Source organism: Gobius niger (genome assembly GCF_951799975.1).
Source record: "Gobius niger genome assembly, chromosome: 5".
In the NCBI taxonomy this organism is placed as follows: Eukaryota; Metazoa; Chordata; class Actinopteri; order Gobiiformes; family Gobiidae; genus Gobius; species Gobius niger.
In genome coordinates this window covers 38,987,418-39,003,820 of record NC_136856.1, presented here as the reverse complement: position 1 = coordinate 39,003,820, position 16,403 = coordinate 38,987,418, and positions in this window count along the sequence as shown.

Sequence of the window (16,403 nt, the reverse complement as noted above, 5' to 3'; positions counted from 1 at the left end):
TTCTACGCAGCGCAGCAGCTACTTCCGGGTTGCCCCCACCTCGCAGGCGACAAAACATCATAAAATAAACATCATGCGGGGTGAGTTTTGTTATTTTTATATCTGACATGAAAACTAAGATGTAAAGGGAGGAAAATAGATAAAAATCTCCACTTCGACCACTACGTGAAAAATCAATACTTTCACCTGCCGTGTCTCACATTAAAGTGAAATAACAGTTGTTTCTCTGCTATCTCATCTGACCTCCAACTGACCTAAGCTGACCTGAGTGACCAAGGAAATCAGGAGACTGCTTTTAGGGAAATTACAGTCATAAACTTGTCGTAAAGCAGGATGCCCATTTGTAATCTGTTTACTAAAGGATGCTTTGATGTAGACCTTATAGATCAGCCCCTTTGGTATAAAAGCTGGTTGTTTTGTTTTACCGGCAGACTCTCTGCGACTGTCTTCACGCTGTCATCTTGTGCTAATAAAGGCTCTAAGAACTACTTTGCTTTTAGCATTTTTCTTAGCCACAACATCCACAAGACCAACAGAAGGTTTCGTCATCATTGTAGTGTGCTATAGACTGGTGCAATGTGATTAAAAAAAGCATAATAGCCCCTCTTTAAAAGCATTTTCCTTTGAAAATATTTCGGCAGATCTACAGAAGATGTCACCATTTCTTTTTACCCTATTTAACACAATAACAAACCAGTCACAACTTTCGACCTGTGTAGCTGCTGCTGTTGCATTAAGGGGAAGAGAACGACGCCTATCAGCTTTTGCTTATTATATAAATAATGTATTACTGTATGGTGGTTCAAAAAAAGCCCATCACCAGTCGCTTACAAGAGGAAACACATCACTCCACTGGATTCACCATGTGGCTGTTGAGGACAGAGTCCCCATCTACCAGCTCAGCAGGGACAAGCCAATCCCGTCAGTCATCGAGTATGATATTGGGAAATCACTTCCAGGTCCAGACATACAAGCACACATGAGACTTGACTTCATCATTCTTGGCAGCCGGATTTTCACCCAGTATCTCAATGCATTCAAGACATTTTGATAAAACATGTTCCCTCACCATTATTCAGCGGAAATGTCAGAGGCCTCTGTTCATGCAAGTCTTGACAAAACATCAACAGGACTCTAAGAGCCTTCATTGCAAACTCGATGAGGTTGTGGAAAACCACCTGTAGCGACTCAAAGTCCTATTGTCGCTGGAGAGGGAAAAACCTTGGGTTCGGTCTAGTTGTATGACGCGCTGCTTGGGTATCACAGAAGCACAGAGTTCAACCAAATGCGTTTGAGTTGCATTTAATTAAAAGAGTGTCTTTGGTTAACATACAAAGCAGATGTTACAGTGCGCACGTATTGCATGTAGTCCAGGTGAAATAATGTGTTAGACCAACAAACGAACGAACGAACGGTCAACAAAAACTACGGCGACCCCGGCCCCCCTCTCTCTACTACTGGTTTCATTCACAAAAAACAGAGGTGAGCGCCTTAAGAAAACTCCGCCCGTGAACACGTGACCTCGAACCCCGCACGTCACAACCCAGTCATAGTGACAGCGCCCTTACTTCAATTATGGCTCCTACACAACCAGCCCCTTAATTATTACACAATAATTACCAACAATACTTTGACTAGCATAGGAGGCATAAACGAAAAAGCAAGAATGAATTAATCATTAAATGTCCATAACAGTCCGATTTGAAATCTTCCTGAATAATAAAGTCAAGAGTTAGAGAGTCACGTCCAGATGACCAAAACTAGTTCATAGTCTGTGTCAGAGTCACAAAAAAAAGTAATCCACAAAAATCGAGTAGAGCAAAAAAAAGTAATCCAAAGTGCCCAAGAAAGTATCCAAGTCCACACTGAGGCCTAGCACTATCTGCACCTAATCTGCCTCAGCCTCCTGCAGCAAACAGACTTTGGTGATGGGCCGATCCAGGCAGCTAGTCCGTGTTTTAATCTTCACCTGGCGAACAAGTCCTCTTCGGTCTGGGAAGGTTTGTATAACTCGTCCAACCAGCCATGAGTTCCGTGGAGCTGTATTATCCATAATGAGGACGAGATCTCCCTCTGTGAGATTCCTCTTCGTTCCTGTCCATCTTTGGCGCTCCTGAAGCTGAGGTAAATACTCCTTAATCCATCTCTTCCAGAATAAGTCTGACATGTATTGGACCTGCTTCCATCTCCTGTGCGCATACATGTCTGCGGATTGGAATACTCCTGGTGGCAGTGATGGGGAGTTCTTCAGATGCAACAGGTGATTAGGAGTTAATGCTTCCAGATCGTTAACATCCATAGAGGCTTTAGTGATCGGCGTACTATTGATGATTGCTTCAGCCTCACACAGCAAAGTTTGTAGTCCTTCCTCATCCAGGTTTTGAGTTTTCAAGGTGGAGTTAAGAACTTTGCGCACTGATCTTATGAGCCGCTCCCATGCCCCTCCATGATGGGAGCCGGTGGGTGGATTAAAATTCCATTTTATTCCTCTCTGCAGCAAGACTTGATTGATCTGCTCCTTATTCCATTGCTCCATAGCACTTCTCAGCTCCCGCTCTGCTCCTATAAAGTTGGTGCCATTGTCTGAACGGAGCTCTCGAACTTGGCCTCTTCGTGCAAGAAAGCGCCTGAGTGCATTTATAAAAGAGTCAGTATCTAGCGATGGAGCAACTTCAATGTGTATGGCTCTGATGGCCAGGCAGGTAAAAATGACACCATACCTCTTCACCATGCTCCTTCTGCTCTTTACTTCAAAAGGTCCGAAGTAATCTACACCCACACGAGTAAAGGGTGGCTCATCAGGAACAATTCTTTCATGAGGCAAGTCTGCCATCTGCTGGTGAACTGGCAGAGCATTCAGGCGGCGACAGGTGACACATTTTGACAGCACCTTCCTTATTGCAGTACTGGCTCCTGTTACCCAGTATCGCTCTCTCAGCTTTGATAGCATGTGGTTACGGCCTGCATGCCCCACTTGACGATGTACATGCTGTAGTAAGAGTTCTGTTATATGGAGACTTTTGGCCAGTATAATTGGATGCTTCATCTCCACAGGCATAGATAGTTTGCTGAGACGACCTCCAACTCTCAGGACTCCATCCAGGAACTGCGGGCAGAGCTTACGAAGGTGACTAGTAGCTTTTACTGGTTGTCCTTTCTCCAGACTTGCCAGTTCCTCTGGAAACGTTCTTTGCTGGCAGTACCTTATAATGGCCAATTCAGCCTTCTCCAAATCCTCCACTGAGAGTCTGTGGGCATCGGTGGTCCTTTTGAATCTTTCCATTTCCTTGTCCTCAGACGATTTCTGCTGCTCGTTCGTGAGTACCGACTGTGTAAGCGTCTGGTGTAATTGTCTCCTCTTCTTCACACAAGACAGAAGCCAGTTTTTAATTATCAGTATCCACGCCACTGATGTCTTAAGGCGTGTCCAGGAGGAAAAGTACTGGATCAGATAAGAAACGGGCTCTTCTTCTGTCTGCACAGCATTCACCACAGCAATTTTCTTCAGCTCGGGATCTTCAAGAGGGAGCTGTCCAAGGTCCTGAGGACTGACAGGCCACTCACTCTCCGGACGTAAAAGAAAGTGAGGTCCTGACAGCCACGTAGCGTGTTTGACAAACGCCTCGACCTTTACCCCTCTGGACGCTATGTCTGCTGGGTTGCTGGCAGTATCCACATACCTCCATTGAGCAGCACTGGAAATTTTCAAAATCTGTGAGACCCGGCTAGCCACAAACACTTTATACCGTGAAGTCTCATTTCGAATGTATTTAAGGACTGATTCGCTGTCTGTCCAAAATACTGATTTGACAAGTTCCATCTGCAGCTCCTTCTTCCAGAGCACATCCATTCTGCTTGCCATTGTTGCTGCTATGAGTTCCATCCTGGGAATAGTCACTGTTTTAAGGGGAGCCACACGAGATTTCCCCATCACGAAAGCAGAGTGCAGTTCTGAGTCTTGATTTCTTGATACCAGGTAAGTGACTGTTCCGTATCCATTTTCACTTGCATCGCAAAAATGGTGCAACTGTGCTGTACAGACATCTCCAAAGTGTGGTGGTTTCAGGCACCGGTCCACTTCAAATTTGTCCAGCAGAGGGAGCTGTTGTATTAGCTTTAACCATTGCTTTGCGATGGAGTCAGGAACATGATCATCCCATCCTATTTCTCTCCTGCACAGGTCTCTCATTATCCTTTTGGCAGTTAGAATCACAGGACTGAGCATCCCAAGGGGATCATATATGGAGGCAATGGTCGAGAGCATTCCTCTTCTGGTGAGTGGTCTTTCCTTGATCTGGACTTTGAACTTAAACGTATCCGATTTGATGGACCATTCGACTCCCAGTACTCTCTCCACTTGCATAGAATCAAATTCCATATTCAGCATCTCCATGCCCTTTGTTCTGTGATTTTCAGGGATGACATCCAAGACTGCTGCTCTATTGCTCATCCATTTTGTGAGAGTAAATCCTCCTCTAGAACACAGTGAGACCAACTCCTCATACAGCAGCACAGCTTCCTCTTCAGTGGCCACAGATATGAGGCAATCATCTACGTAGAAACTGTGATAGAGCTTTTGTGCAGCTTCTTCTCGGTAGAGATGGCCGTAGTCCTCTGCACACCTTCTGAGGGCATAGTTAGCGCAGCTGGGCGATGACGTGGCCCCAAACAAATGCACTCTCATCCGGTACTCAGCAGGTGCTTTCTCCATATCACCATCTTGCCACCAGAGGAACCTGAGCAGATCTCGGTCGTTGGGGGTGACTAACACCTGGTGGAACATTGCCTCTACGTCGCCCATTATCACCACCGGTTCCTTCCTGAAACGGGTCACCACACCAATCAAGGAGCTGGTTAGGTCTGGGCCTTGTAGGAGGTGAGCATTTAACGAGGTACCTTGACAGCTTGCTCCGCAATCAAACACCACTCTGAGCTTCTTTTTTGTGGGATGATAAACCCCGTGGTGTGGGATATACCATACGTTGCCACTGCCACAATCCAGCTCCTCCTCAGGCACCATCTCTGCATAGCCTTTAGCCACAAGGTCGTTAATAAAGGTGTTGTACTCAGTGAAATAGGTTGGATCCTTTTGCAACCTCCTCTTCAGTTGTAATAAGCGCTGTACAACCACTTTCCGATTATTAGGCATTTTGATGTTCCCTTGCTTCAATGGTAAGCTGATCTGATAATGGCCATCCACTTGTTTCACTGTGTTTGTCACCTTTTCCAGGAACTTTTGATCATCTCGTGACAGAGCGGGCATTTCATCCATGGTGCTCTCTGGGAAATCGTTTTTGAATTGCTGCTGCCACAGCTCGTCCAGATTCACAACTGAAACTCTGTTGACAGTTAATTCTGGCTGACTGCAGGCAACCGTCTCTCTGCTGCCGGCTCCAAGTGGTCCATTGACAGTCCATCCCAGCATTGTCCTAGTTGCAAATGGTCCTCCGTTTACACTGCATACCACTTCTAGCGGCTCCAGGGCCCTTGGCACATTTGTCCCGATCAGGAGCTCTATACCAGCGTCAATTTGTGGTAAGTTGATGTGCTTCAGGTGAGGCCATATTTTAATATCCCTTTTTGTAGGAATATTTCCTTTGTACACTGGCATGGATTCCTGTGTGTAGGCCTTCGGCAGCTCCAGAAACTCCTCTCCATCCAGCGCAGCAACTTCGAGCCCAGACACCATGTTGCTTCTCACGACCTTCTCCTGCCCCATCGTCCGGAGAAGTATATTTCCTTTTCTTCCTGTCAAATTGAGCTTGTTCATCAGAGACTCCGTACAAAACACTGCGGTGCTCCCTTGGTCCAGAAATGCGTAAGTTGTGACTGTTTTGCATCCTTTCTTTGATTTGACTTGAACGGGCACAATTGGCAGCTTGCAATCCTGGTCCCCAGCCCCTGTAAGGCCACTCGATACCAGAGTATTGTCAACAGAGACCTCATCACTCCTTTCAGTCTGCATAGCACTATGTGTAGGTTCTTTGTGGAGGACAGTGGGGTGTTTAAGGCTACACTTGGTACAGGAAATCCTTTTGCGGCAATGCTTGCTCATGTGTCCTTTACACAAGCAACCGAAGCAAATGCCCTTTTCCTTTAGAAAAACAATTTTCTTCTCGTGTGCCATCCTTCCCAACTGCATACACATATCCAGTGCATGTCCTGCTCCACAATAGAGACACGTGTTATGTTCTGGTGCCTTCGCGTCCTTCTTTGCAGACTGTGCCTTCTGCTCTGTGGGACCCACTGTAGTGGCAAAGCTGGCTCCCTTAGAGCGAGGTTGGAACTTTGGTTTGAATGCCCCTTTTCCAGTTATTGTCGGGGGGTCTTGAATACTGCCAAAGACTGGATCGGTTAGGATTTTTATTTGCTTTTCAATGAAGTCTACAATGTCACTGAACTTTGCTCTTCTTTCCTGACGTTCTTGCAGATCACAAGCTCGGCTCCTCCACTTGTCTCTGAGCTTATAAGGAAGCTTTCTTATAACGTTCAGCATATTGGAGGGCATGTCCAAATCATGCAGGTATTGCACGTCCTCCATAGCATTGCAACAGCCCCGAAGAAACAGGCTATAATCTTGTAGTGCTCTCACATCTTCGTTCTTAATGTCGGCCCATGAGAGGGCTTTATCCATGTATGCTGCAGCAACTTTTTGTTCATTTCCAAAGTGCTCCTTCAATAAAGCTTTTGCTCTCAAGTATCCATTGTCAGGATTGATGTGTTGACAGCTCCTTATCAGTTCTCTGGCATGGCCTTTAGTGTGCTGTTCCATGAAATATAGACGATCTGAATTATTGTATGTATTTTTCTCGACACCATTTTCAAATGCCTTTATGAAGGTGTGGTACGTTAATGGGTCACCATTGAACACAGGGATCTCTCGCTTTGGCAGAGCGGCGAGGCATTGCTGCTGAATTAAGAGAGTTGTTATTTCATTCTGCTTCTTCATGATTCCCAAAACTTCATTGTTATTTTTCACATCTTCTTCATTTACTTGTGTGTTTGAAATGGATCCATGCACAAGCTGTGTATTGGTCAAATCCAGAGGACGCGCTAAACTTTGTCCAGCAGAGGGAGCTGTTGCGTATTTGAGAGCGTATTTCCCGTCATTATTGTTTGCATTTTGTTTTACGGGCATTGCTGGAATAAATTCTCCTGCATGAACATTGAGAGTTTTCTTAGACTTATTCTTTTCAAAATAAGAATTCATTCCATTAGAGACATGTGATGCTGCTTTTAAAACTTGTGATTCCACTTTTGACATTGCTTTTGCATTTGAAACCTTTGATGACTTTCCACTTGTAGAACTTCTTGTTTTTAGAACGTTCAATGTTGCCACCTTTTCAGCAATTTCCGTTTCTAATTGCAGTTTCTCTTTCCTTTTTCTTAATCTTTCTTCTTCTTCTTCCAGTGAGTGTCTTTCTTCCAACAACTTTTGCCGTGCACCCAAAGCAGCAAGCTCCGCTTCAGCGTTTAAACGTGCAGAAGAAGTGGTAGACGATTTGGACAGTGAAATACGTGTTTCAATATTTGAAGCACTGTCTGAAGGTTTCAGTTCATCAGCAGTTTCCTTTGAGTTCAAACAATGTTCATTTACTCCATTTGTTTCATTTGTTTCCGCCAGGGGTAGGCTTCCGTTTGTTTCAAATAAACCTTGTTCGTTTGCATCAGGTTCACATTCATCGAGCCACTTTTGAACATTGTTTTTAAAGGGTATCTAACCCCCCCTTCCAGAGGCTCAGCCTGAGAGTGTCAGATTTGAAAATCTCAACAGAAAAGGGGCGTTGCCTGGAGGACTAAGGGGCACGCGGGAGGGGTGAGGGGTGGGAGGGGTTTCGGGGTCTGATTGACAGGCCTGAGTCATTTGACTAATGATGCACTCGCAACGCTCCTCGTAAACAAAGTTCGAGCACAGCGAGCTAACTTATTTAGCAACATGGTGAGACAGCTCTACAGCTCTCTTTACACAGGACAGGCATCGTGGCAGACAGTGGCCTTGTACCCGAGACTGCTCTGAGGCGCGGGGTTATTTTATTAGTGATTCCGCTGTCATTTACAAAGCTAACGGCTTAGCATTGAGCTAGATCGATGTTAGCATCGCAGCTAAGGGACCAAACGTAACTGTCCTGGCTGCTTTCAGAATCTACCGATCTATTTTAGATGTAGACTTTTCACTGTGGTCTACATAAACATTGCAGATGTATCTCAGTGTCACAAGCAGAGAATGTGTGAGGTATAGAGACTTGATTATATGTATTACAAAGCTTTATTTTATTTCTCTCACAGCAAAGTGCACAAAACATGTCACATAAAAAAATAAATATTGTGCAAGAACACTGTCCTAGAAATAGTTTTCGGTTGGTCATTGAAGATAAAGCAGATAAATCATCCATGTTTATCTAAAGGCTTAACTAAGGGTCTGTAACATTAGGCTCTTGGGTCCACAGTCATTTCTATTATTACTACATTTAGTGAATTACAGGTTTAACCAATGTTACACACGCACTGAACTACCACTAAATGATGAGTAAAGGCTATAATAAAGTCTTTACATGTATGCTTATTTAGTTGAAATAGTGAAAATGATAGATCTTATTTTTTTGGTAAGTTTTCTTACTTAATTTTGTACTTCCTGGCTTTTACAACATTGCAATTACCCAATGCAATTTTTCTTTTGTTAATCTTACTACGACAATATCAATCAATCAATAATGACAGTTTATATTTCATTTGAGGATCAAGCTGCATGTGGTACTCTATTCACTTAGTCTACCTAGATGTGTGCAATAAACAAATTGAACAAATACAATTTAAATTAATACTTGCCATACAATATCGAACTTGACTGTTTAATACTTAATTTTTGGAATCAGAACTAGAACACACTGAACTGAATTTTTAAATGTGGCTCGATCATCCATCAAACTTTGATACGCCTTTTAGATTGATATAATTACAGTTTTGAGGGGAAAAGGCATTAAAAACATAGCAGTAAAGCTGAATTCTTGCATCCACAGTTGAGCTACAGGATGGCTTAAATTAACCAAGTAGCAGTAGCTCATGTACAGTATGCTGCATGCATGCATACATGCAGGTCTTCTCAATGCACGGGAGACAAAGTTGATTCTTATGGCTATACAGTTGTTGGGTTGCAGGTTAGTGTTCTAAAGGCCTATAATGTTATATAGAGGTACAATTATTTCATTTTTGAGGAAATGTTTGGTCTTGTATAAGAAAGATAATGGACCCAGTGACTGAAATTAGTGATCATTTTTGTAATTCATACATTTATTTTTTTGGCTGCAACTTGTGAAAGTGTAATGCAGTTAATATGAAAAACTGGCTCCTGCCTCCCCACTGGGGAGTGTGACATCACATTATAGAACCTGCAATCCAGCAATACCAACTAAAATAATTACACATGCACCATTAAGTTTTCAGCTTCTAGAGACAAAGTGGTGCTGGTTCTACCTCACCAAACCATCCTGTGAAATATCTGACAGAAACAGCTAAAGGCTTCATTTTGTTCTTGGATTGCTGATCAGTGTCTACAATTAAATCTTGCATGGAACATTGATTTCATCTACTATGTTGTCCAGTGGCATGTCAGCTTATAGAATTCTTCATATTGCAATGTTTACTCCCATCGTTCTATATGTGGTTGGCGACTGTCCTTGTCCAATGTGCCTCCATTTCCAGAAACATTCTTTCTTTGCCCGATAGAGAGGTCGTCTGAAAATGTGAATTGAAATGTTATATAAAAAAAAAAACACACTAAGACATGAATTACTTTAAAAGGGAAGTCTGTCATCAATATACTGATCAAATGCATCACCGTGTGATCCGATACATACAGTGGACATGAAGAATGGTTTGCATGCATTTTCTCCACCTCTTTCTCCACCTCTGACTCTGCATGGACAAGAAAAGTCTGTTACAACTCAGCATACATTTTTGCGTGCAAGATGTGTTAGCATCATTCTAATTTACATTTAAAATATAGTCCTCAATAAGGCAAAAAACTGTTTTCAATGAGAAGAAATATAAACCACTTGGGGAAATAGTAATATAAACAAAATGATAGGTGTCAACAAATGCATTTATTGGTCAACACTAAAAACGATTCTCCCACTTACTGGTGTAAAATACAATACTCCTATGCTACATTTGTTAGAATTTTAATGCGAGTTGAGCAATATTGTGATGTGCTCACCTACAGGTACTTATGACAGTTCAAATGAGTGGCCAGTCCTGTCTTGCACACACCTCAAGCTGGAAAATCCAGAAAACCACTCATACACGGGCTTTTTTCATCCACTGGACTTTGGTTCATGGTTAGCCACTTCTCTCAGGCAACACAGTCTGCATTCTGAAAAGATTTTGTTCCATACTGCCAGGCCAGTCTGAAAATATAATAATGCATATTCCACAGTCAATCCATAATCATCTGAGAATTCTAATGGTAACTGGTGCATTATTTCCCTGTAATCGCACAGTTCGTCTGAAAATCATCTTCTATATCACTCCACTGCAGCAATTTCCACAGTAATGATTAAAAATTAAGCTACTATTGTTGTGGAAGTCGCTTTAGATAAATCATCTGAAAAAACTGACTCTGCGTTGTGCAGTAAACCTGTGTAATACACAGCTTCTTGTTGTTTAATCCTTACTTATTCTACATTTGCTAAACTAGCACTATAGTCTAGCATTATAAACTAGCTATGTAATCTACGTATTATATTTGCCACACAAAATAATCAAGCCAAAACTTAACATGCTCACCTTATGTCCTCTTGAAAAATCTGGACCTGTGCCTGCTCACAGCCTCCTGCTTGTCTGGCCTCTCATACTGGGCACAGAGTGGTTCAGGCACAGGTACTTTGTCTGTGTGCTCCTGGTATGGGAGAGGATCCTCAACCACACTTTCAAACAGCAGGGCCATTAGTTGGTCAATGTAGACTGTAAACAAAGCACAAAACATTTGTCTTTGTAAAAGCATTGGTTGTGTTGTTTTTAATGTGACATACCTGAGGTAGCTCTGGTCTTCAAGGCTCGCACGGTGTAGTCGCCACGTTTGTACTTTGGGTACACTATCGCATACCGCAGTACACCTTCAAGTGTTGTAGCATGTGACCTTGTAGCATTTTCATTGTAGTGCAGGGCAGCAATTTGCAACCTACAACATTTTTAGGTACAGATTCACACAACTTTTTTTTTTTTTAAATGTATGTATGTATTACCTTGCTAACATTCCTCTGAAGGAGAAGCCTGCACTTTTGGGGGAGAACCTAATTATCAGGCTGTGGAAGGCCTCAAGGGTTGACGTGTGGTACACCGGGCTGATTTTCTCCACATCCTTCACAAAGCGTGGAGCCAACACAATGTCACTGAGCCTCTCACATGCTGCTGTGCCTACAGAGTAAATTACCATGACATAATTGTAAAGCAATTTTTGTTTCGAATGACAATGCCAACCTTACATTTTTGAAATGTACATAAAATACAATGAGTAAAGGGCCAGTATTACTGATAACAAATGCAAAACTTACTTGGTTTGAGCCACACTCTTGACCCTTCCCCAACCAGAGGCCCGTGTAGGCACCGAGGGAACAGGGCATTGTCGTGCGTGTGCACATTCTGCATGTGGTTGGCCACAGACGTCCACTTAGCGACAGCCTCTTGTCCCGAGGAGGAAGTCGAAGCTGCCCAATAGAGGTGATTTACCACGCTTTTTCTCCACTGGCCAGCGTCCTGGGTGCTCTTTCTCTTTGCGAGCTCATCAATTTTTTTCCCAATTCCTAGAGTTTAAAATACATATTTACTAAATGCAGAATAACCATAATATTACACAGCATTCCCCAAATGCATACCCTTTCCCATGTGCCATGGGTCAAAGTAGTGCCTGATTTCCTTCTTTTCCTCCCTTAAAAACTTCTGAACGCCGGTGTGTCGGTCCGTCACAATGGCCTCCACATTGACACCCCTCTCTTCCAGCATAGTCAGACTACGCACAAAGCCCTCCTTCTCCATGCGCACGCTGTTTCCAACCTCATTGCTCTAATAAGACAAAAAATAAATTAGGTGCTGAAATGCACAGAGTGATCCCAAATTACATATTGAAACATTCCTTGAATTCCATTACCTGGACTAGTTGGATGTCAATGACTTTGTTATTACTGAGATTCATCATCGTGTAACTGCCATATTTGGCCGAATGTCCTACACGAATGCAAGTTGTACGTTAGCTGACTTTTACTTCTGATAAATGTTAATGAAATGTATTTACCAGGTGAATCTGCCCGCATGTCCCCGCCCAGTGACACAGAGCCGCTTTCAAGAGCCTCCCTGATGAGGTCCTCCTGCTCCAGCTTCCACTGCCAGTTGACCGTAGGGATGAGGAGCTTTGCCTGATGCCTGTAGAAGCACTGCTCTGACAGTCCCTGAATATTGAAGGCCCTCAAGAACTATAAAAGGAAAAAATAGGTTATCAACTGATAATAGATGGAAACAAAATCCAAACAAAATAATTTGTGCTGTACCTTTGAAATCTGGCTAAATGATGAGCCGGTGAACAGCACAGCAGCACAGAGCTGTAGGTTTCCAGCTGGGATGTTGTTCACCATGGGCTGACTGGACCACTGACTGGAGAACTCACAGCGAGGACACTGTTGAGTGACCCGCAGCAGTGTGCCGACTGTGATGGTGTCCACAGCACAGCGACCAGTGCAGACAGGACATCGCCTGAACAGCTCCAGCAGTTGGTCCTCGTGAACAATATATTTTTTGTCCTTGTGTGGAGGGACTTCAGTGGGAATGCTATATAAAATAAAGGATATTTCATCCCTCAAAAAACCAGGACGCTGTATATATTTTTTCTATTAAAAAGCTAGATTTCCTTTTTACCTTGAACAGTTCACAGTGCTGGCGCTGTCATCAATGTGGAAGCTGGGGTCAGACGCTGACACCTCACACCTTCTCCTTTTTAAAGGTGTAGAGGCTGCTCTGGGACTGTCAGGAAGAGGGATTTCCATCAGGTCCTCAGTACCACAACCGACGCTTGTGTAAGCGGTCCGGGCTTGAGTAGCTGTACAAAACACAAACAAAAAAAACAAACATGTTAAAAATGGCCGTAATTATCATTTACACAAAACAGAGTGTTTTTAGAAATAAAATGACTGTATAAACAATAAAAAGAGACATCACCTTTGCTTCGCCTGCTCGGCTTCACATTGGCCTGGACACTTGCATGCCTTACAATGACTGGATCAGTCTGGCAGCCAAATTCTCTGGTCACTGGCTGAAAACGTAAAAATACATATTATTTTTAAAATGTACACTACAGAAGAAGGGTAATGTGTTACATTTCCTTAGTGCATTTAATTGTTGTCTAATGCAGATTAGTGAACGTAAGCCAACATATGGATCCCAGCACATGAGCACCCAATAACCATACGGTCCACCTGGAGTGGTCAGCCCTCTCGCCCCTCACTGACCACGATCACATATCACACGAGCGCGCGCGGAGCCACGGGCACCTGCCCGGTCAGTTTAGCCACACATTAAATGATAGCTATCCGTTAGCTTTATAGGTTAGCTTGTAGATGCACTCACGTTTTGCGCAGCTGCTGTCAAATATGAAAGCTACTGTCATCGCGAAAATGTAGACTAGTTTGGTGCTCAGTCTCAAGCACAATTACGCGCGGTCTCAGCGTAACTTTGTTGTGCAGACTGATGCATTAGCCACTCCCGCTAGCTACAAAAGGCTATAAAAGTTCACATGTCATAATATACAGCGGTGTAACTGTCAGCTCACCGTCTCATGCGGTTCATAGCTCTCTGTTTGAGCGCGGTTAGAGAGTTGCCAGGCAGCTGATGGATGCAAACTGCTGTTCCTCTGCCCAAGTCAAGTGCCTTGCCTTGCCTTGAACGAGTGCGGGGCGCACCGCTTGGAGCACACGCAGCCACAAGCCTCACCCAGTGCATAGTTTATTTACACGCCAGATCCCGCATTGTTTGAGACACTACTACAATCTATTTCAACGTGCACTATCGAAATTCTACTTACATGACATTAGTAGCAGTTTTAGGTTGTTGTTATTCTCACTCACCTCAGATTGGCGCCTGAAATCGTCCTGCTGGCGGGGCAGCAGTGTCGGTGGGCTCAGTCGTGGAAGAGCAAGGGTGGGGACTGCCTCATTCTTCAAACGAAGAACCTTACTGTAGCCCAGCTCAAACTCCAAGGAGTTGGCGAAGGAATCGCAAGTAAAATGTTGGTTGCAAACTCCAGCACGAGGCGGGAGTTCGCAGTTTTCCCCCAGGCCAATTGCGCGCAGCCACTGGCGCCTAATTTCTAAGTCCTGAGGAAAGTAATGTAAACCTACAGAACTATGACAACCTACAACACTACACTTTCTCCCCATCCTAACAAACAAGACTACAACACTACACCTAATATTACACAATACAGAACACTAAATACAGCTAACCTAGCTAATTCTTATGCTAAATGCTACTAATCTCTCACTAAGACTAAACTACAACTAAATCTAATAACTATCTAAACTACGACAAGCTAATAAATCTAACTAAAAGCTATGCTAATAAATCTAACTAAAAGCTATGCTAATAAATCTAACTAAAAGCTACGCTAATAAATCGCAAACCTGAAAATCGATATAAAGACACTCGCTATTCCAAACTCCAACTCGCTACGGGGGCGTGTGCGGAGTGGGCTGCTTTTATACTCCACAGAAGAGAGGCCGCTGACGTCGGCGCCCTCCTGCTGACGTAAGCGCCCCGCTCAGAGCTAATCACGAAGGAAACCAACAGTAAAGCATGTAATGCACTCGATAAGGTGCAGATGGCGCCACACAGACGGTTTTGGACACAAAGACAGGATTTCAACAAATATGCACTAAATTGTTAAAATAGTGACAGATACATGTAGACAACACTATAAGATACCCATTTATACAACTTAGCTAGACAAAAAAGTTGATTTTGGGGTTAGTTGTTCTTTAAATGTTTCACTGTATGTCATTACGCTCGAAAACCATTCCGTTTGTTGCGCAGTTTGATCCTTTGGAAATAAGGGCAACACTTCCTCGTGCGCAGTGGTAGCCTTTTCGCTCAATTCATTCAATGTTCCAAGAGATTCCTTCACTTGAGACATATTTTCCTTTTCGTGCATGAGCTTTTTCATTTCTGGTATTAAGGCTTTCATTTTATTCACACACCCTTTTCGTTCATGTTGCAATTTTTCCACCTTTAGGAGAAGCGCTTTTTCAGTGAGTTTACTTTGCCTTTTAGGCTCTGCGTCAGGACACGAGGCTGCACCATTCGTTTCACTCATTTTTTCTCTTTATTTCTTTCAGTGAACCATTGCATTGAAACATCCAGTGTGCAACGAATACATCATTTTCATTTCAACAAAGCAGCGTTATCATTTCCCATGAAACTCCATCTGAACATCGCATTATTTAATCCACATTGCATAAGCGTCAATAGCAGCGAAAATCCACCTTTACGCACGGGCATCCAACAAGAATCCTTTCATCCAAATGCTCCAAATGTAAATACTTCATGTATTATTGCAACAAGGATTCCGTATCCACATACAAACTGCAACAGGTAAGCTTACCTGGCCTCCACGCGGTTGATGTGGTGCTTAGATCACTGCGCGCAGATCACTGCTGCACTTACTTGGCTTGTTCTTAGTGGATTGATATTGCGTGCGATGGCTTTCGGCAAATGCCATTTTTTGTTGACTAAATGTAGCGACTCAAAGTCCTATTGTCGCTGGAGAGGGAAAAACCTTGGGTTCGGTCTAGTTGTATGACGCGCTGCTTGGGTAGCACAGAAGCACAGAGTTCAACCAAATGCGTTTGAGTTGCATTTAATTAAAAGAGTGTCTTTGGTTAACATACAAAGCAGATGTTACAGTGCGCACGTATTGCATGTAGTCCAGGTGAAATAATGTGTTAGACCAACAAACGAACGAACGAACGGTCAACAAAAACTACGGCGACCCCGGCCCCCCTCTCTCTACTACTGGTTTCATTCACAAAAAACAGAGGTGAGCGCCTTAAGAAAACTCCGCCCGTGAACACGTGACCTCGAACCCCGCACGTCACAACCCAGTCATAGTGACAGCGCCCTTACTTCAATTATGGCTCCTACACCACCCTTGAAGCCAATGGCAAGCCACTTGCACAAGTCTCCATCAAATGTGGCATATTCTAAGGAGACACCCTGTCCCCACTGCTGTTCTGCATAGGTCTGAAGCCCCTCAGCCAAATAATCAACAAGACTGGCTATGGATACCGACTCAGGAACGGGGCCACCATCAGTGACCTCCTCTACATGGATGACATCAAGCTGTACGCTAAGAATGAGCGAGACAT